General features: G+C 42.3%; 1 protein-coding gene across 3 annotated transcripts in view; it reads left to right on the top strand.

Annotated features, from left to right (window-relative positions):
* The first annotated feature begins 504 nt into the window (after nt 1-504).
* The window catches only part of RABGAP1L (RAB GTPase activating protein 1 like), a 268486-nt gene continuing 249157 nt past the window's right edge, over nt 505-19833 (top strand). For 2 of the 3 annotated variants that reach the window (XR_013218588.1, XM_077277814.1), the window contains exon 1: nt 509-736. The gene's annotated coding sequence lies outside the window, so the exon portion shown is untranslated. Of the gene's footprint in view, nt 737-19833 lie in introns of all 3 variants that reach the window. The other variant, XM_077277811.1, reaches the window with a different exon arrangement.

The following is a 19833-nucleotide window of genomic DNA, read 5'->3' as shown; positions in this document are numbered from 1 at the left end:
CGTTCGGTGTGGCACTGGCTACGCTCCCACGTTTTGATGTTGGGTAATTCTGGGAAAAAAATAAATTAATGTAAGAAAATCTGCAACATGAAAACTCACCCCAAAGCTCAGGGTGGGACCGCAGCCTGATCTGTCACATTATACAATTATTTAACCAAGAAAATAAATTAAAAAGAAGTGAAGTCAGAAATATCTATTTTTTTCAGTCGTACCACGGAAGGAAATAGAAGTAAACAATGGGGGGATTATTACATTTAGCAAAAAATACATCAATAAGTTCGCGGGGGGTTTTTTTATTGCAGAGAAAAAGTCTGAGGGGAAAAAATGTAAATGTGAACGTGGCCAAGATGAGAGCTCCGTCCTGAGAGCCGCAGCAGCAGCCGGCACCGAGAACAAGGCCGGCCGCGCGCGCTCCCGACACCTCCCTCTGGGGCGCGCTCCCGACACCTCCCTCAGGGGCGCGCTCCCGACACCTCCCTCAGGCGCCGCGCTCCCGCCTGCTTCCTTCGCTGACGTCGTTGGAGGGAGCGCGCCTCGTGGCCGCGCACACGGGAAGAACGAAAGAGAGAAGAGTGATAGCAGGAGGGAGGGGGACGTAGTAACTGCAAACGTGCGGCCGGGGACAAAGTGAACCGGAGCGGTACGGAACCGGGGACCGCCCGCAGGACTCGGGAGCAAGCAGCAAGCCTGTGTGGAGGGCGGATAGAGCGGCGGGGACCTGAGCTGGCGGCTCCCGGTAAGAGGAGAGGGGTCTCCGGTATAACGGTAACGTATGCGGGATGGGCAGCGAGCACAGCTCCGCCCTCTGGCGGCCGCTCTGCGCTCTGACTGGGTGGCTTGGTGCAGTCCTCTTTCTGGTCCGCTGTCTACACCACCTGACCTGGGAGAGGTGCCCACTTCCTCCTGTCACTGCCCTAACCCTGAGGTCCATGTTTGGCAGCTGCCAGTGCCTGTCTGGCACAAGTGGGCTCTCCTCATTGCGCAACTTTAGTATTCTCCCTATAAATGTAGTGGGTTTTTTTCTTAATGGGGGCGTCTGCTTGACTGCTATGTGGCACCGCCATCTCATCACAGACACAGAAGTTGTCAGCAGCTTCGTCCATTACTGACACTTATTGGACCACACAGGGCAAAAGTCATTCTCCAGCCCGGGCCGCTGCCACCCTGGCATCTGAAGTGGACCGGGGTAGGGGAGAGCGTATTATTACATGCCCGGAGCAGTGGGTACGGCACTGCAGATGCCAGCAGCGGTGTTGTGTCTTCCCGTGTGTTTTTCCCCTTTAAGGGTATGCAAACAGGATTTATCAGCCACGATCTTTTTGTTTTCTGATGTTTAGTAGGAATGTGGCCGTTTTTTGCCATGTTTATTTCTATATTTCAGCATTATATACACTTGTGCCATCTGTATATTAGATCTGTTCAGTGTTGTTTGTTTTATGCTTTTGGTTGTTGTTATACATAAAAAAAAAAAAAAAGTGTATGTATGTATGTGTGTGTATATATATATATATATATATATATATATATATATATATATATACCGTATATATATATATATATACATACAGTGTGTGTAGATGTACTACACTGTATATAGGAATATTTTCAGTATAATAATATATAATAAAAAGAAAATATACAAACATAAAGATAGAGATATATATATATATGTGTGTATATATATATATATATATATATATATATATATATATATATATATATATATATATATATATATATATATATATATTATTATTTTACTGAATTTTCCTATAAACAGTGTAGTATAATCCCTGGATGTTGTGGTGCACAGCAATGCTGAAGTGATTTGTCAGGAGGAATTCACTGGACTTTTGACCAGCTCCATGATAACTTATCACTGTGTGCCGTCATCCAGTGCACATAGTGCCGCAGTGGTTTGATGTAGACACCGGTATTGAATCAGATTTCTTTCACAGACACGCGCTTATTGCTGTCGGTGGGATCACCTGTGGTCATAAAATTGTATCTCCGAAATAGTGTACTTCCTAAACAAAATCTACAAGACTTTTGGGCCAGGTTTAGGCTCTGTGCGTTTCGGCATTCGTCCCAGTTCTGGACATAAATAACAATATCCTGCACCATTTTTCTAGCATAACAATGTATTCGATTTAGTCTTTCTGCTGAGTTTTTTGAGCAGAAATTGAGAGTGAGTTGTAGAATTTCTGCTCCAAAACCTCAGCTAAAAAGTCCCAGGCACAATTCATCAAGACCAGCATTGTTCACACCAGTCTTGATGTTGATGGAGTCCTACGCTCCTGATTCATAAAGAGGCGTACACCTGTTCGTGAATTAGGAGCGTCGTACACCTCTGTGTGCCTCAAATCCTACTCCATTACCTGCTGGAGTAACATTTGTGGCTCAGCGAATGCCGTCGCCGCTCAACATGCCTTAGCTCCGCACACTTTGTCATAGCCAAGTGAAATTGGTGTTATTTTTCTTTTTAAAAGCTTTTTACGCCAGAATACCGGGGTAAAAATTCTGATGAATCGGTCCCTCAGTGTGCCCATACCTTTGGGTATGCGCACACATCTTTTTTCAGGCCGATTCCACCTGAAGAAGCACAGCGAAACTGTTGCAAAAATTAAACATTTCAGTGCACATGTTCCATCTTGTATCTCTTCTTTTAACCTCTTCAGGGTTCAGAATAGTTGACGTGGTTAAAGAAGTAGTATGTGCATTCCCCTAAATGAAGCTTCCCTGTTCTATACATTTTGGACTATAGAGCAAAGATGGCCAAACCGCCGGGATAAACAACTGAAGAAACGAAGATGTGTCAGGAAAATGATACGCCTTTGAAAACTTGGAGGTTTTGACAGTATCTTTACGACGCTGTGGGAACAAACCCTTAGGGCATGGTCACAATGAGTTTCTGCAGGAATTTTTGGAACACAAACCAATCAATCAAAAGTCTGGAGTTTCTGCTCCAAAAACTCATTACGAACACACACATACGGTTGGTGGGGGTCCTATGGGCTTTGATGGTACATAAAAAAAAAAAAAAAAAAAAAAAAAGATCTATTGTAATTAGGTATGAAATGTCCTGTAGATCAGCGTCTTTAAGGGTCCTGAGAACCCCACCAAATAGCCAGAGAGCTCTGCTCCTGCGTGAGAGTGCAGAGAGTGGTGTGCAGGCACAATAGACAGTCTGTGAGCCCGTACACCCCTCTGTGTGACGCTCATACAGGAGCCAAGTGCTCCAGCTTCCTAGGTGACCAATCACTCAAAACACTTAGGCTACTTTCACACATCAGGTTTTTGCTGTTAGGCACAATCCGGCGAGTTTTGAAAAAAAATGGATCCGTTTTATTTTCCGCCGGATCCGTTTTTCTCTTTACAGTTGTATTAGCGCCAGATTGCGCCTGATGGCCACACGTTTCATCCATTTTTGGCCGGATCCGTCTAAAATTATTGTTTCGGTGGCCGGTGAAAACGTTCATAGGAACATTTTTTTCTGTCCGTCGAAAAAATGCCAAGCAACGTTTCCAGCGATAAACGGATGAAACTGACATGTGAAATGATGAATCCGGCCTCTGAATCTGGTTTTACATGTATTCTCCATACAATCATGCACAATTTCCGTTCTGGGGTCTCTCTCTCTCAAAACAAAAACCGGATCCAGCAGAAAAAGGATCCATCGCATCAGTTTTTCACTATTTGCGACGGATCCGTTTTTTCCAAAATTGGCCGGATTCTGCCTGAAACAAACAAAAAACATGATGTGTGAAAGTAGCCTTATCACGTGTACGCTGCTGCGTGTGATAGCTGCGTGTCAGGTCCCGAGACGCCACCGATCTGCAGGCTTGTCATATGTTAAAAACTAAAGTGTAGGGACGATTTAATTTTGTCTGACTAGAAGAGTGGAATTAAATCGCCTGAAATTAACAGTCTGAACATCACCCAGAAATATAAGGCCTCATTCAGACGTCCAATTTTCACATACGTGTTCTGTCCATGTTTTCCATGGATTGAACACATACCCATTAGGCTGCCGTCACACTAGCAGTATTTGGTCAGTATTTTACATCAGTATTTGTAAGCCAAAACCAGGAGTGGGTGATAAATACAGAAGTGGTGCATATGTTTCTATTATACTTTTCCTCTAATTGTTCCACTCCTGGTTTTGGCTTTCAAATACTGATGTAAAACACTGACCATATACTGCTAGTGTGACCGCAGCCTTATAGTCTATTGGGATATTCACATGTTAAAGGGGCTTTTTTTTCGGACTTAATGGCCAAAAACAAAAAAAGAAAATGGGGATAAGTTCATTTTTGATCCGATTCATAGATCAAACTTACCCCTTCAAATCAATGGGTCCATGAAAAAAAAACACAAAACTGGATAGACTTATGAACTTCCCTGCCACATTCCAACTAGACGTGCATCACCTTGCTCAATACAAGTAAATTGAACGAGGCTGCGCACGTCTAGTAGGAAAGTGACCAACAGTATACATGTCTCATTCTTTCGGGCACATCACTAGAGAATTCTGACTGTGCACACTGTGAGGATTCACAAGTTTGCAGACACTTTCGTCCTAAACCTGGGCAACTCCTTTGAAGGCCACAGACTGCCTAAACATTTTTTTCATAAGTTTTACTCGCCCTCACCCATCCCCAGAGGTCATGTTCTGGCACTTAATCCACCCCCACTGGTCTGGGCTTTCTGGTCATGTTCTGGAAATGCGTACTCGTCCAGTCACTGACTTGGGGAGAGGAGACTGGCGGATCTCTGCCACAGGCAGTGATCGACAGGTTCCACGGTTTCCCCGGCTTACTTTGCTGAATCGATGGCACGCTGTCAATAACTGACCCTGGTGATCACGTGCCATGCATGCACATGTCACTTTTGGGGTGCCAGCGATTGTCTGCAGTGGTCGTATGGGTATACAGCACGTCATCACTTCAGGAAAGTAAATAAAGGCCGGCAGTTCTTGCCAGAGCATTGGTGCTGGCACGGCGGGCCATATACGTGAGATAGTTGTCGGTTGAGCGATTGGCCAGTCATTTGTCTGGTGACCATTTCGGCCAGCAGTAAGAGCAGAGCCAAGCACTTGTGTTCTCTATATCGGGACACGGAAGCGGAGGGAGTCTTGTTGGAACGCCGCCTCGCTGCGGTCAGTAGTGTTTATAAATGGCTGTTACATATATACGGATTATGTGCATGTTATAGATGACATTGTATCCCTAATAGACAGTCTCTATGAGGGAAGCTAAAATACACGAGACGGACCCTCAGAATCCCGGACGCAATAATGATGAGATACTGATGCAATCTGGATGACATATAGTGGATACGTTCATGCGTAATTTAGTTTTTGCTGATCTCACTGCACAGTAAATCCATAAAACAACTTGCACATTAATACCCTACTTACATAATGTGTAAAAACTTTCAGATTTTGCTCTTTTCAATGCCTCACCAAAACCCTTATTAAGTGGCTTTTGGTACAGCGATGCCTGCTAGTTCCAAAACCTGAAAGCGTTATTCCCATCAGATGAGTAATTTTGCACAGTGCATGTAGAAAAAAGCAAAAAAAAAAAAAAAATATATATTTTTTTTACTTATTATTAAAACTAATTTTTCCCCAAATCTTTACTTTTTTATTTTGTCAAAACATTATTTACCGAGGTAGCCGAGGCCGTCTGTGAGCTCCTAATCTCCAGTAATCTTCAATTCGTCTGTGTTTCCGATCCTGCAGAGGAAAAGATGCATTATATAGCGGCATCAGGAGCTCACAGTTTGGGCCAGAGGCGCGACAATGAGGCGGACCTGTGAATCAAAAAGGAGCGCTCAAAAGCAGAATAGACGTGTATAGAGCAAGAGGATTGCAAAAAATGTATTCTAGATTTTATATAAATCATTTTAGGCTTTAAACAATTGATTAAAAACACTTAAAAGGTACAAATAGGTACCAAAACATACAAGCATGTGACTACAATAAGCCGCCTGTCCAAACACGCAATCCCTAAGGGCACATAGTAGGGCTGTATTAGGTAAGTTACGTCGTACAAGCAGTGTGAATAATAATAGAATAGCAGAACATATCAGTGCAGATCCTAAACCAAAAGCCATGATTTTTCTGGTACTCAAAAAAAAAAAAAAAAAAGGCTGCATTTCAGAATTTCATCAGTGTTAGTTTTTGCAATCAGTGCTTTTTCACATATGAAAAAAATAAAAATAAACTGCAAAGTTTCTTCTACCCAGTGTTAATCGTAGGTGGCATATGGCTGCCATCCGTGTGCGGTCCATGATCTTCATGGACCCTCAGACTTGGAAGAGTAATTTTAATTTGTGACTTTGATAGAAAACGGACATCTCTGCACGATTTTTTTGCGGACAAACAGTCCACAAAAAACACGGACATCTGAAAAGCTCAATAGACTTTAATGGGTAGGTGTTCAATCCATCAAAATCATGGATAGAGCACAAACCTCTGAATGGTCAAACGATCTGTATGAGTCAAAGAAATGCATACCAAAGCTGCGGAACCATTGAGAAACAATAAATGCACCCATAATATATCTAGCACCCTCAGTAAAGAAATGCCTGCCAAAGCAGCAGAACTGAGAAAGAATAAATGCATCAATAATGTTACACACCACCAGTGAAGAAATGCATGACAAAGCAGCGGAACCAGTGAGAAACAATAAATGCACCAATAATATGTTGCACACCACAGTAAAGAAATGCATGCATAAGCAGCGGAACCACTGAGAAACAATAAATGCACCAATAATATGTTACGCACCACAGTAAGAAAAATGCATGCCAAAGCAGCGGAACCACTGAGAAACAATAAATGCACCAATAATATGTTACGCACCACAGTAAAAAAAAAATGCATGCCAAAGCAGCGGAACCACTGAGAAACAATAAATGCACCAATAATATGTTATGCACCACCAGTAAAGAAATGCATGCCAAAGCAGCGGAACCACTGAGAAACAATAAATGCACCAATAATATGTTACACACCACAGTAAAAAAAATGCATGCCAAAGCAGCAGAACCACTGAGAAACAATAATTGCACTAATAATATGTTACGTACCACCAGTAAAGAAATGCATGCCAAAGCAGCGGAACCACTGAGAAACAATAAATGCACCAATAATATGTTACGCACCACAGTAAAAAAATGCCTGCCAAAGCAGCGAAACTACTGATAAACAATAAATGCACCAATAATATGTTACGCACCACAGTAAAGAAATGAATGCCAAAGTAGCGGAACCACTGAGAAACAATAAATGCACCAATAATGTTACGCACCACAGTAAAAAAAATGCATGCCAAAGCAGCGGATCCACTGAGAAACAATAAATGCACAAATAATGTTACGCACCACCAGTAAAGAAATGCATGCCAAAGCAGTGGAACCACTGAGAAACAATAAATGCACCAATAATATGTTACACACCACGAGTAACGAAATGAATGCCAAAGCAGCGGAACCGATGAGAAACAATAAATGCACTAATAATATATCAAGTACCACCAGTACAGCTACAGTTATATGAAAAATTTTGGGCACCCCTATTAATCTTAAGCTTAATGTTTTATAAAAATTGTTTTTTTTGCAACAGCTATTTCAGTTTCATATATCTAATAACTGTTGGACACAGTAATGTTTCTGCCTTGAAATGAGGTTTATTGTACTAACAGAAAATGTGCAGTCTGCATTCAAACAAAATTTGACAGGTGCATAAGTATGGGCACCTCACCAGAAAAGTGACATTAATATTTAGTAGATCCTCCTTTTGCAAAAATAACAGCCTCTAGTCGCTTCCTGTAGCTTTTAATGAGTTCCTGGATCCTGGATGAAGGTATTTTTGACCATTCCTCTTTAAAAAACAATTCCAGTTCAGTTAAGTTTGATGGTCGCCGAGCATGGACAGCCCTCTTCAAATGATCCCACAGATGTTCAATGATATTCAGGTCTGGGGACTGGGATGGCCATTCCAGAACACTGTAATTGTTCCTCTGCATGAATGCCTGAGTAGATTTGGAGCAGTGTTTTGGATCATTGTCTTGCTGAAAGATCCATCCCCTGCGTAACTTCAACTTTGTCACTGATTCATGAACATTATTGCCAAGAATCTGCTGATAGTGAGAGGAATCCATGTGTCCCTCAACTTTAACAAGATTCCCGGTGCCGGCATTGGCCACACAGCCCCAAAGCAAGATGGAACCTCCACCAAATTTTACTGTGGGTATCAAGTGATTTTCTTGGAATGCTGTGTTTTTTTTGCCGCCATGCATAACGCCTTTTTGTATGACCAAACAACTCAATCTTGGTTTCATCAGTCCACAGGACCTTCTTCCAAAAATAAATTGGCTTCTCCAAATGTGCTTTTGCATACCTCAGCCGACTCTGTTTGTGGCGTGCTTGCAGAAATTGCTTCTTTCGCATCACTCTCCCATACAGCTTCTCCTTGAGCAAAGTGCGTTGTATAGTTGACCGATGCACAGTGACACCATCTGCAGCAAGTTGATGCTGCAGCTCTCTGGAGGTGGTCTGAGGATTGTCCTTGACTGATCTCACCATTCTTCTTCTCTGCCTTTCTGATGTTTTTCTTGGCCTGCCACTTCTAGCCTTAACAAGAACTGTACCTGTGTTCTTCCATTTCCTTACTATGTTCCTCACAGTGGAAGTTGACAGGTTAAATCTCTGAGACAGATTTTTGTATCCTTCCCCTGAACAACTATGTTGAATAATCTTTGTTTTCAGATCATTTGACAGTTGTTTTGAGGAGCCCATGATGCCACTCTTCAGAGGAGATTCAAACAGGAGAACAACTTGCAAGTGGCCACTTTAAGTAGCTTTTCTCATGATTGCATACACCTGGCTAGGAAGTTCAAAGCTCAGTGAGGTTACAAAACCAAAAAAAGTGCTTTAGTAAGTCAGTAAAAAGTAGGTAGGAGTATTTAAAACAAGAAAATGATAAGGGTGCCCATACTTATGCACCTGTCAAATTTTGTTTGATTGCAGATTGCACATTTTCTGTTAGTACAATAAACCTCATTTCAAGGCAGAAACATTACTGTATCCAACAGTTATTAGATATATGAAACTGAAATAGCTGTTGCAAAAAACCACAATTTTTTATAAAACATTAAGCTTAAGATTAATAGGGGTGCCCAAACTTTTTCATATAACTGTAATATTCCAACAAACAAGGGATAATAAAGGTGCCTTGGTGTTAAAAAAACAAAACAAAAAAACTATAAAGGTAAAAGATCCGCTAACAAGTGGAGGATGGGAGGAGGGAGCTGTCCCACACGTATCACCTGTGGCTTTATCAGGGGCACCGTGGGCCTCCACTCCATCTTCTATCCATACAGGGATTGCCTAACAAACAGGAATCCCTGCATGTGTTGCGCTTGTCGAAAAGCCATGAGACATGCAGGTTCTCGAACAAATTTTTTGAGCGTGCTGAAGAAACTGGGTTAGCACAGGAGCATGCTCGGATAACAGATTATCCGAACACTAGGTGGAACCATTTTTGGGGGATCAAGAGCTTTGGAGCAATAAGGGTCCCAACATTCGGACCATCAATGATCGGTAAGTTACGCAGAATGGATAACTTTTAATTCTGATATCGCGGCCGATCATCCAGTGTGTATGGGGAGAGGGGGGGGGGGGGTTCCTATTCTTTCCCAAAGCTTGATGTTGGAGGAAAGAAGGACTGGAAATGTTGGATTTGGACGAGATGTGCTGAAGCTTCTTACTACCTTCTCCCCATTGAGAACAAATGCTCAGCCAAATATGCATGTGTGGGGAGTGAGGTCGGAAAGAATGGTTGTCGGCTTAACGAGCATACGACCCTCTGCAATATGAAGCGTGCATTCAGCTCTGCCGCTGTAGTATATCGGTATGGATGGTGATTGCAGCCTGCACTTGTATGTATGCCCCAGCCTGGCTGATCTCATCATTACAGAAGGGCACTTTTATCTGAGCTCCAATTGCTGCCATTCTTTTATCTTCTTCCTGACCGGAGGGCGATATCCCGGCTTTACAGTGATGTCCCTGCCATCTCATTCCCTCATGATTCTTCTGCATTACATTTTGATTAAAGTGATGATAAAGCCTCCATTCATAATCCATTTACAGCATTCCCTTTGCATATTGCTCGGCGCGCTTCATTGCAAACTGCTGAGCTAGCATGCAGCGTACAGCCCAACTCTGTTATTGCACAGCGCTGCAGTCACCCATTGCTGCAGTCACCCAGCGCTGCAGTCACCGTCTGCAAAGTATCTCCTTGGCCTCATGCACACGGCTGTTACTTTTTGCACAAATCCCTAAGCTGACATATATTAGGTGATTGTGTGCTTCCTATTGATGCCTCCATAATGCATCGTATTCTTACCAAAAAGCTCTGATTTTAGGGGTATTAAGTCAGGGATCTGCAAGATTAAATAATACTTTTCTGATAGTGGGGGGTTCTGTCTGCTCCATTAAGTGCATATGAGACTGCGGCATGCTAGACCATTATAGTGCTGCACATCAGAGCCCTGTTTACAGGATTTGGGGTTACCGGTGTTCAGACCCCATCTATTAGCATATGTTCACCTGAGGATAGGTAAGATGGGACTGACCCTTTAAGAAAAACAAGTTCAACTCCAGCAATCCATGTCAGCCAGTTCAGTCCCTCGCTGGGGGAACTGGCTGCACGCATTATACGTGCCATAGATCGGCTGTAGAGGCCGATACTCTTAGAGGGGTCATAGCAATATATTTTCTTTATGATGTCTGGTTAAGTGGTTCAATTCTATAAAATTACTTTAATGTTTAAAGGGGTTGTCCAAGAATTGAAAGAAAAACGTCTATTAGAAGTGACACCTACGCGTTCCTGGTGCCTAGATCACCCTTACTCATGGTGTATCACTGTCCCGGACTAATATAATGACAACTTATTTGTAGGTGTCTGGACCATTCACTTGAATAGGAAATGAGGCTCTGTACCCGGGAGCGCTGACCATATAACGCACAGAGCTGTGCTGTTTTGGATCCGCAAATTGTGTACACATGGCCGCCACTAGAGCGGATAACAGCTGATCGGTGGGGGTGCTGGCTTTTACTTCTGGACAACCCCTCTAAATCAAGTTTTTATGTTAAATATCGTGGAGAATGTTTCTTCTTGTAATTTTCCACATCACTAATTTTCTTAAAGGGAAACTGTCATATTCTTTTTAGCATCTAAACTGTCTCCGATGCATTGTTAGTGATGCAGTGTGCACACTGAGCATGCGCGGCTCTACGATGCACTGCGCAAGCGCGAGAATTTTCACAGCGGATTTGAGTGACATCAGCGCAACCCCAGGAACATCCTTCAAATTGTGTGGCTTGTGAAGTCGGAGTCTGTATAAAATGGAGCGACTCTGACTCCTAAAATATATAATAAATTGGGTATAGTAGTACAGTGCAGGATGTGCTGTAAATGTTTTCATAATAATTTGGGAAAGTTATTAAATGTCCTATAAATATCTGTTGTGTTCCTTATCTAAGGATCTTGGCTTTTAGTTGAGATGAATCTGTGCTGCACTTTATGCACATGCTCCGTAGTGACCAGTGCTGTGGGGTCATAGTTGAGATGAATCTGTGCTGCACTTTATATACATGCTCAGTAGTGACCAGTGCTGTGGGGTCATAGTTGAGATGAATCTGTGCTGCACTTTATGCACATGCTCCGTAGTCACCAGTGCTGTGGGGTCATAGTTGAGATGAATCTGTGCTGCACTTTATGCACATGCTCCGTAGTCACCAGTGCTGTGGGGTCATAGTTGAGATGAATCTGTGCTGCACTTTATGCACATTCTCAGTAGTGACCAGTGCTGTGTGGTCATAGTTGAGATGAATCTGTGCTGCACTTTATGCACATGCTCAGTAGCGACCAGTGCTGTGGGGTCATAGTTGAGATGAATCTGTGCTGCACTTTATGCACATGCTCAGTAGCGACCAGTGCTGTGGGGTCATAGTTGAGATGAATCTGTGCTGCACTTTATGCACATGCTCAGTAGTGACCAGTGCTGTGAGGTCATAGTTGAGATGAATCTGTACTGCACTTTATGCACATGCTCAGTAGTGACCAGTGCTCTAGGGTCATAGTTGAGATGAATATGTGCTGCACTTTATGCACATGCTCCGTAGTGACCAGTGCTGTGGGGTCATAGTTGAGATGAATCTGTGCTGCACTTTATGCACATGCTCAGTAGTGACCAGTGCTGTGGAGTCGGAGTCAGGGCAATTGCGGAGTCCGAGGTTTGGCTTACCAACTCCACAGCCCTGCCTCTATGTACAGTAGATAACAAAGGATCCACCAATTCCAATTGATGTCACAGCTCACCTGCTCCCACTCTCTTTACAATGACCTGTGCACAGATAGATCAGAGCATGAGCAGAAAAAACTTCTGAACAAATCAGTAGGGTCAGAGCCAGTCTACTGCTGATAATGTCCATGCGGCTGCTCAAATAATCATTAAGCCTAGGAAAAAAATAAAATCTTGCAATTTTCACAAATGTCTCTAGGCTTAATGCTAGCCTCATACTTCCTGATTACGGTATATATAGAGTACTGGGGGGGGGGAAATAAAAAATGGAAAAAAATAAATGTAAGTTAAAACCAGTCCTTTTCTGATGACACAGTCCTTGTATTCTTGCATTGTTCATTGAGCAGCTGAGGCCCTACAGAGTGTGGTGGCACGACCATCCGCAATGTCCCCAGTCCAGTCTTCTGGCCCACATGTGAGCCCCCTCGGCTCTTTCATGACATTGCAAATCAGCAAAGAAATGTAATTTTGCTAATTGCAGTTTTCTAAACATCCACAATTTCTTTCAGTTCTTATATTATTTATTTTTATTTTTTTTTGCATGACTTTTCTTCTTTGTGTTCTAACGCAGAATCTTCCTTACAGACTTGGCAATTAGAGAAATAAAATAATCGGCATATAGAAGTCCTGAGCCAGCTTCTCGCATCAGATTGTTACATTTCCATTTATCCTTTTCTTAAAAGAGTTTTCTATCTTTTAAAAATCCTGTATAATTTAATCATATACCGTATTTTTTCTGTGTCCTTAGCTGAATGTCCGCGCTGGCACAAGCTCCTGCAGGGCTCTGGCCATTTAACACTTGTTTTGGAAATTTAGATTCTTTTGTAAAAGACCTTTTCTGCCCGGTTACCCATTAGACTAATGTTGGCCAAACTCACCAGAAGCCGAATGGTCATGGTGGCCCCTGACTGTTGTTTGTCAGGGAAGGCTGTTGCGCTCTCCCAACCTACAAGCAGGGGCAATTTTACATCTGGAGCATTGGAGGAGCTCGGGCACTGAAGTTGGCAAGATCCAGCGATCAGGCCAGCTTCAGGGAGGCGCTTACAAGCTGTATAGCCAAGAGCTTGTAAGCACTGCTTTCCTTCCCTAGCAAACTGGCCACTTCTGGTAGACTGCAGTGGTGGCTGGTAACCTAGACGTCAACCAGTATACTATGAAAGTAAAGGGATTTTCCATTTTTTAGAAAATGTTTTCTGTAATGTAAATGAACAAAATCCAGTAGTATTCACCCTCCAGGGTCCATCACTTGCTTTCGGCCGCTGCTTTTGTCAGTGTTTTGACTACAGCGGTAATGTCGACATCTCACATCAGCCTCTGAGTTCTAAGAATCCCTGCGGCGGTGGGACGTCACTGCTGCAGCCAAAACACTGAGACCAGAACGGAGGCAGAGAGGCAGCGCTGGACCCAGGGAGGGTGAGCACTACAAGATTTTGTTCATTTTCTTTACAGGAAATGTTTGGGGTCCACTTTTCTAATAGTGGAAAACACTAAAAATACCCCCTTGTTCTTGAGAACGGAGACAAAAATGGCACCGTTCCTTGCTTTTACGAGAATTTTTCAATTTTACCCATTTCAGAAGTTAAACAGAACCTGTTAATGACCAATAATTATCTCCATTTCTGCGCTTATGCAGCAATTTCAGGCACGCACAAAGATGGATCTGCCTAGTTTTGCATTGATAGATGCAGCTTTCACTTATATTGGCAGATTCGTCATCCAGTTTGGGAAAAAGTAGGTGAGAAATAGGACATTCCTTAACTGTATGGCCGGTAGGGGTCTTTTTTTCTGGTCCTGGGGGGTGATGAAACAGAACTAATATGGCGATGCATCCTCTTCTGTGTTTTTTACCCTGGCCACCCATTATGCATTGGACTGCAGCATTTTCCCATTCACGTGAATAATGCCGTGCACAGTCATCTGTGCAGCTAGGAATGGTGATGCAACACTAAACCAATGCTGGGTCCACTTCATTCTCATCGGACCCCCACCAATCATGCAGTGTTGCCATATCCTAGCTGTGACCTTAGAGGCTTCGCTATGCGGACCTGTGTATGTTGGTTCTGCATGCATAGAGGTTTATGTAAGCAGCATATATGAATATGGATTGCAATGCCCGGACCGCGTCGTGGGTCTCCTGAACCAAATTCGACAGTAGATCATGACTAGTCCGGGACTTTGCAGTCCATACTCTGACCATTAATGTTGCACATGTGAAACCGACCTTAGGACATGTGCACACGTTCCATATTTGCAGCCGAAAAATCCTGATTCTTTGATAGGAAAAACGGAGAATAAAATGCATGCAATTTTTAAGCGTTTTTCCCATTCATTAGTATGGATGAAATCCCCATAAAAAATGCTGCAATAATTGACATGTTGCAGATTTAAATCTGCAAGGAAAAAAAATAAACAACGTGCGCATGAAATTTGCGGAATCGCATTCACTTTTGCAAATAGTAGAAAATCCTTCATGCTTTGTGATTAATCCAAGCAGAAAAAAAGCTACAAAAACGCTATGTGTGCACAGACCCTTGTCGGGTATTTCCAGCTTTGACTTCCAGATTTCACTATATCAGATTATTGCATGAGGCCTGGAGCTACAATGCAAAGCAGCAGATAAGACTGCGTGCAGGGAATACTGGGGGATTTCAGCTCTGAAGCCTTCAAAATGACGAACGAAATTTCAGAGTATAATTGAAGATCAGCGTCAGAGAAGTAATGTAATATAGTGACGATGTTGCTACTCTAATTGTGAAATGTTATGCTGAATGTGATAATCATTGTGATTTTTTGGAGGAAGTTGCTGGATTTCAGCGTTGCACAGGCTGCTGGACTCATCGTGATATTCCAGTGGCGTCTTGAGATGCGCAGCTGCTTATTGGAAGGACAGGTCATGTTTCCTGCCATTGTTATGAGTATATAGAATTATTAGCTTGCTATCCAGCGTTTTCTAATGGCTCCAAAGGAATCCTGATGTATAACCGTATAAAAGAGCCAGGTTCCTCTCTAGGTTCTGGCATTTTTGATAAGGAAGGTGACATGCGGACTTTGTTATCCTTGCTAAAAAAAAAAAAAAGTGAACCACTTACCTCAGAAAACACTCACGTAAATGGAGCTCCACAGTGACACGGTCTCTTGGAATTTGGGGTAAAACCAATGCATTATTGTGACTTGTAGAAAACATTATTTTGGGGAACAAATTGAGCAAAAATCTTTTCTCCATGGTAAGAAAAGTGGGAATTTCTTTCGAATGGGGATGCATAGACTACACTCGTGGGTCTTAAGAGTAAAGTTTTTCTTTGTGGGGAGCACCAAGTTGGTGTAGGGAAGCTTATAGGCCATGCAATGCTCCCCTGGGAATTTAACTATACAAATAGCCTCCACACAGCCACAGAAAACGGGACCTCTTATGCTAACTATTGGAGGTGGAAATCCCAGAAGTGAATATTAAATCTTGAAAGAGCCATCCCACATAATTTAGGATTGGAAACCCAACCAGAGGCTCCATGTGCAGACACTTGTTTCAGGGGTTTTGCCCTTCATCTGTGCAAAGCAAGAAGTGTTTGATATAGACTTTTAGGATTGCTTCCTCCAATAGGTGGCATTGGAGTTCCTGTCGTCTTCCGATCAGACATTGCATGGCCCATAGGTCACCTTAGATCAACTTGGTGCTCTCCAAAAGGAGAAACTTTACCCATTAGATCCCATCAGAGGCTTCTCACCCAGCCCACTGGCTCACTTGCTTTGCACTGATGAGAGGCAAAAAAACAGGAAACTTCTGTCCTCAAATGGAGATTTTGTTTTGGCTTTATATTTAAAGTCAAGTATCTAGTAGGGTCAATGTTGACTTTTTGGATTGCTTCTTCCAGCATTAGAGTCCCTGTCTTCTTCCTCTCTGAATGGGTTACTTGTATGTTGCAAATAACGCATTGTTTGAATAAAAAAATTGGGGTCCTTAATGATACAAGGGATCACCTAGAGATAATCCACATTGAGACCAAATTTTCACCCAATACCACCACAACGGTACCACTGTTTGGACAACCCAGAAAAACTGGAGACATTGGCTTAAGCAGGCAAATGACTAAGGCCTCATTCAGACATCCAATTTTCGCGTACGTGTGCCATCTATGGTTTTCACGGATAGCACCGATCCTTGTGATAATATAAGGGGCTATTCACATGTCCCCGCGTACTTTTTCACAGACCAAATGTTTTTCTCGTACAAGTGGTTTTCATGGATAGCATTTGTACCTGTGATATTCTATGGAGCTATGCACATGTTAAATTCTTTTTCCTCGGACTGAGTGGTCCACGGAAAAAAATCTGAGACATGTACGATTTTGATCCCAGGACCCTGGTTCCATGGCCAGGTTGGTTTTCCATAGCCAGCAGACCAGAGAACTGCAAACCGGCGTATCTACTGATTGATAGGCCCAACGACAACATTACGTTGCAATCCACGCATGACTTGGCCGGGGCCTACTTATTACGATAGGGGAAGGTAAGACCTTTTTTGAGATTCTGGTGCGGCAGCCATGGAGTACCAATGTGGCTGCTGGACTAGGGTCCTACAAATCTTTTGCTCAACCCTACTGACATGCAGTGGTGATCAGCTTTTACCGAAAATGTTTTTAGCCACATAGGGATGAGATTTGGTGAAATCACATCCACTTTGCTTCTGCTGTAATGTCCCGCACCACCTGTGAACGTTTCCTAATAGATGAGAAGGCCTAGAGCGATCAATTTTCTGGATGGTGATTTCCATTGGAGATGTCATGATTTTATCACAGCCCGTCCGTTAGTGTCCTCACGTCGCCCCTTCACATTTTTAATGTTCTGATTTACATTTGCTGCGGATTATTGTTTATTTTACAGGGAAATGCTTCTCGGTAAATTCTCCATTGTTCTGTCACCGTTCTCCGTAACCTCCTCTTTCCTGCCGCTGATTTTCAGGCGTTAAAAATAGTTCAGATGTCTCATCTTGCCGGGTTTCGGAGTGACGGTGGATGCTGTGAAGGCCTCTGGTTATGTAACCACTGGCGTCTCTTTCTGGCCTCTGTTTAGAGGAAAAGTTCAAACAATTGGAAAAGTTTAGTCATTCTGCACGTGGTTCCTGCGCTCATCAGAAGCCATCAACTTAGATGTTTTTCTCTGGAGGATTATAAGGGGGTTTATTTTACTTCTATTTCATCATTTCCGGGGATTCCCCAAAGTGATTTTTAGTTCTGAAACTTTGATACCCACGAGGCTTTGACTTCTCCATCTTTCCTATTATCTGTCACCCAAAATACTCTCACACTGCTGATAATTTTTCTTGCTGCAGAGCTTTTCAATCCTTAAGGCTGGGTTGTATTTTGCCATTTTCGGAGCGTTACTGTGCCACCAGGGCTGTGGAGTCGGTGAGCCAAACCTCCGACTTCTCAATTTCTCTAACTCCACAGCCCTGTGTGCCACCCTCCCCAAAAGTCATGCAATTATATTGCAGAAAGTCTCGATGAAGCATGTAAAATGACGTCAACTGGGAAATCGTGGGCGGTTTTGGCGGTCACTTCTAGGCTCTGGGGAACATCCGCCAACTGAATACCCACCATGAAAGAAAACCTTCCAGAGTCGCCCATAGTTTACTTTTCACCCGAACTCTAGAAGTTATATATATATATATATATATATATATATATATATATATATATATATATATATATATATATATATATATATATATATATATTATTTTTTCAATGGAAAGAGGAAATTACATGTGAGCATGTGGACGACTGTCTGGCATTTTGGTGGCTGGTGTTGACTTTGGTGGTCAGTTTGGCAGGCGTCATGCCTTTTTAGATTCACTACTCCCCCCATTAACTCTTCCACCGTATACTGGATACTGATCATTCTGGATTTGTTCCTTTTCCTGACGATATATGCTTCCTGCCGCTATAAGGTTTAATCATTAGTGATGTCACATTGTATGATTAGTGATGTCACATTACGTGGCTCCTCTGACCACATGATGTTTGGATTACTATTAAAGAGGTTTTTTTTAGTTTTTTTTACGATGAAGTAATTTGGACCGAGTATAGGTGTATGGTACATAAATACCATATTCTGCTTTGTCTCCTTTAGAAATGTTGTTCGTCCAGGCCACCATCATATTCTTCATCTACAGTCAAATGATTGCTCTTAGAGAATGTGTCATCAGAAGATGACTGATTTTTAATCACTTTTTATGTTACTTTTTTTTTCTAACTTTATTATTTTATTTCAATTTTCCATATTACTATATTATTAAAAAACTGCAATTTTTACTCTGGCCCCTAGACCAGATGTTAGACTCGTGCTGTTTTGTACAGAAGGCTTTTCAGCAGTCTCTTCATTATCGCAGACAATGGAAGTTAAAGGGGTTGTCCACTACTAGGACAACTTTTTCTCATACCCCACACTTGGCCCCCATAAAATAAAAAAAAAAGATTAAATTCAACTCCTGTGCTGGTGTCTTTCCAGTGGTGTCGGCACTCGTGGTCCCGGAGCTCTTGTGCGGTTGCATGACATGTGATGCCCGGCGACCAATCAGCGCTGGCGTCACTGTCTCCGCCTTCGGACAAGTTGAACATTAAGAGGAAGTCAGAGATGGGCTGCGGCCCGGACTACTTCTTCATGCTCAGTTTGTCCGAAGGCGGAGACAGTGACTTGGGCGCAGGCATCACTTGTCATAATAACCACACGGGAGCCCCAGGAAGAGCGAGTTCCGACACTGTGGGAATGGCACTGGCACGAGAAGCGAGTATAAGCTTTTTTATTTTATCGGAGTCAAGCAAGGGGTATAACATGGAGTTGTCAAAATAGTGGACACCTTCTTTAACACCTTTTATATACATATACATAATTAGTCCATAAATATATGAAAATAACACATTCAGGAATGATAAACACACAAAGACCTCTCAAAAAAGATTTAAAGACAGGCCACAGGAATGTATAGTTAAAAATATAAATTTTATTACATCAAAAAAAGGTAAAAACCTCAACCTTAAATACACAATCCAATCATAATATAGAAAGTACCTGTGGCCTGTCTTTAAATCTTTTTTGAGAGGTCTTTGTGTGTTTACCTTTTATATACAGTAGATAACACAATTTGCAACATTCACAATAGGTGATGTCACAGCCTACCTCCTCCTCCTGTACAATGACTGATAGCACCTCTATATACAGTAGATAACACCAGATTCACAAAGGGTGATGTCACAGCTCACCTCTTCTCATCCTGTACAATGACTGATAACACTTCTATATACAGGTCCTTCTCAAAAAATTAGCATATAGTGTTAAATTTCATTATTTACCATAATGTAATGATTACAATTAAACTTTCATATATTATAGATTCATTATCCACCAACTGAAATTTGTCAGGTCTTTTATTGTTTTAATACTGATGATTTTGGCATACAACTCC

The sequence above is a fragment of the Ranitomeya variabilis genome, chromosome 8 (assembly GCF_051348905.1).
Source record: "Ranitomeya variabilis isolate aRanVar5 chromosome 8, aRanVar5.hap1, whole genome shotgun sequence".
In the NCBI taxonomy this organism is placed as follows: Eukaryota; Metazoa; Chordata; class Amphibia; order Anura; family Dendrobatidae; genus Ranitomeya; species Ranitomeya variabilis.
The sequence above is the reverse complement of the archived record's forward strand: the minus strand, read 5'-3'. Positions and strand labels throughout refer to the sequence as shown.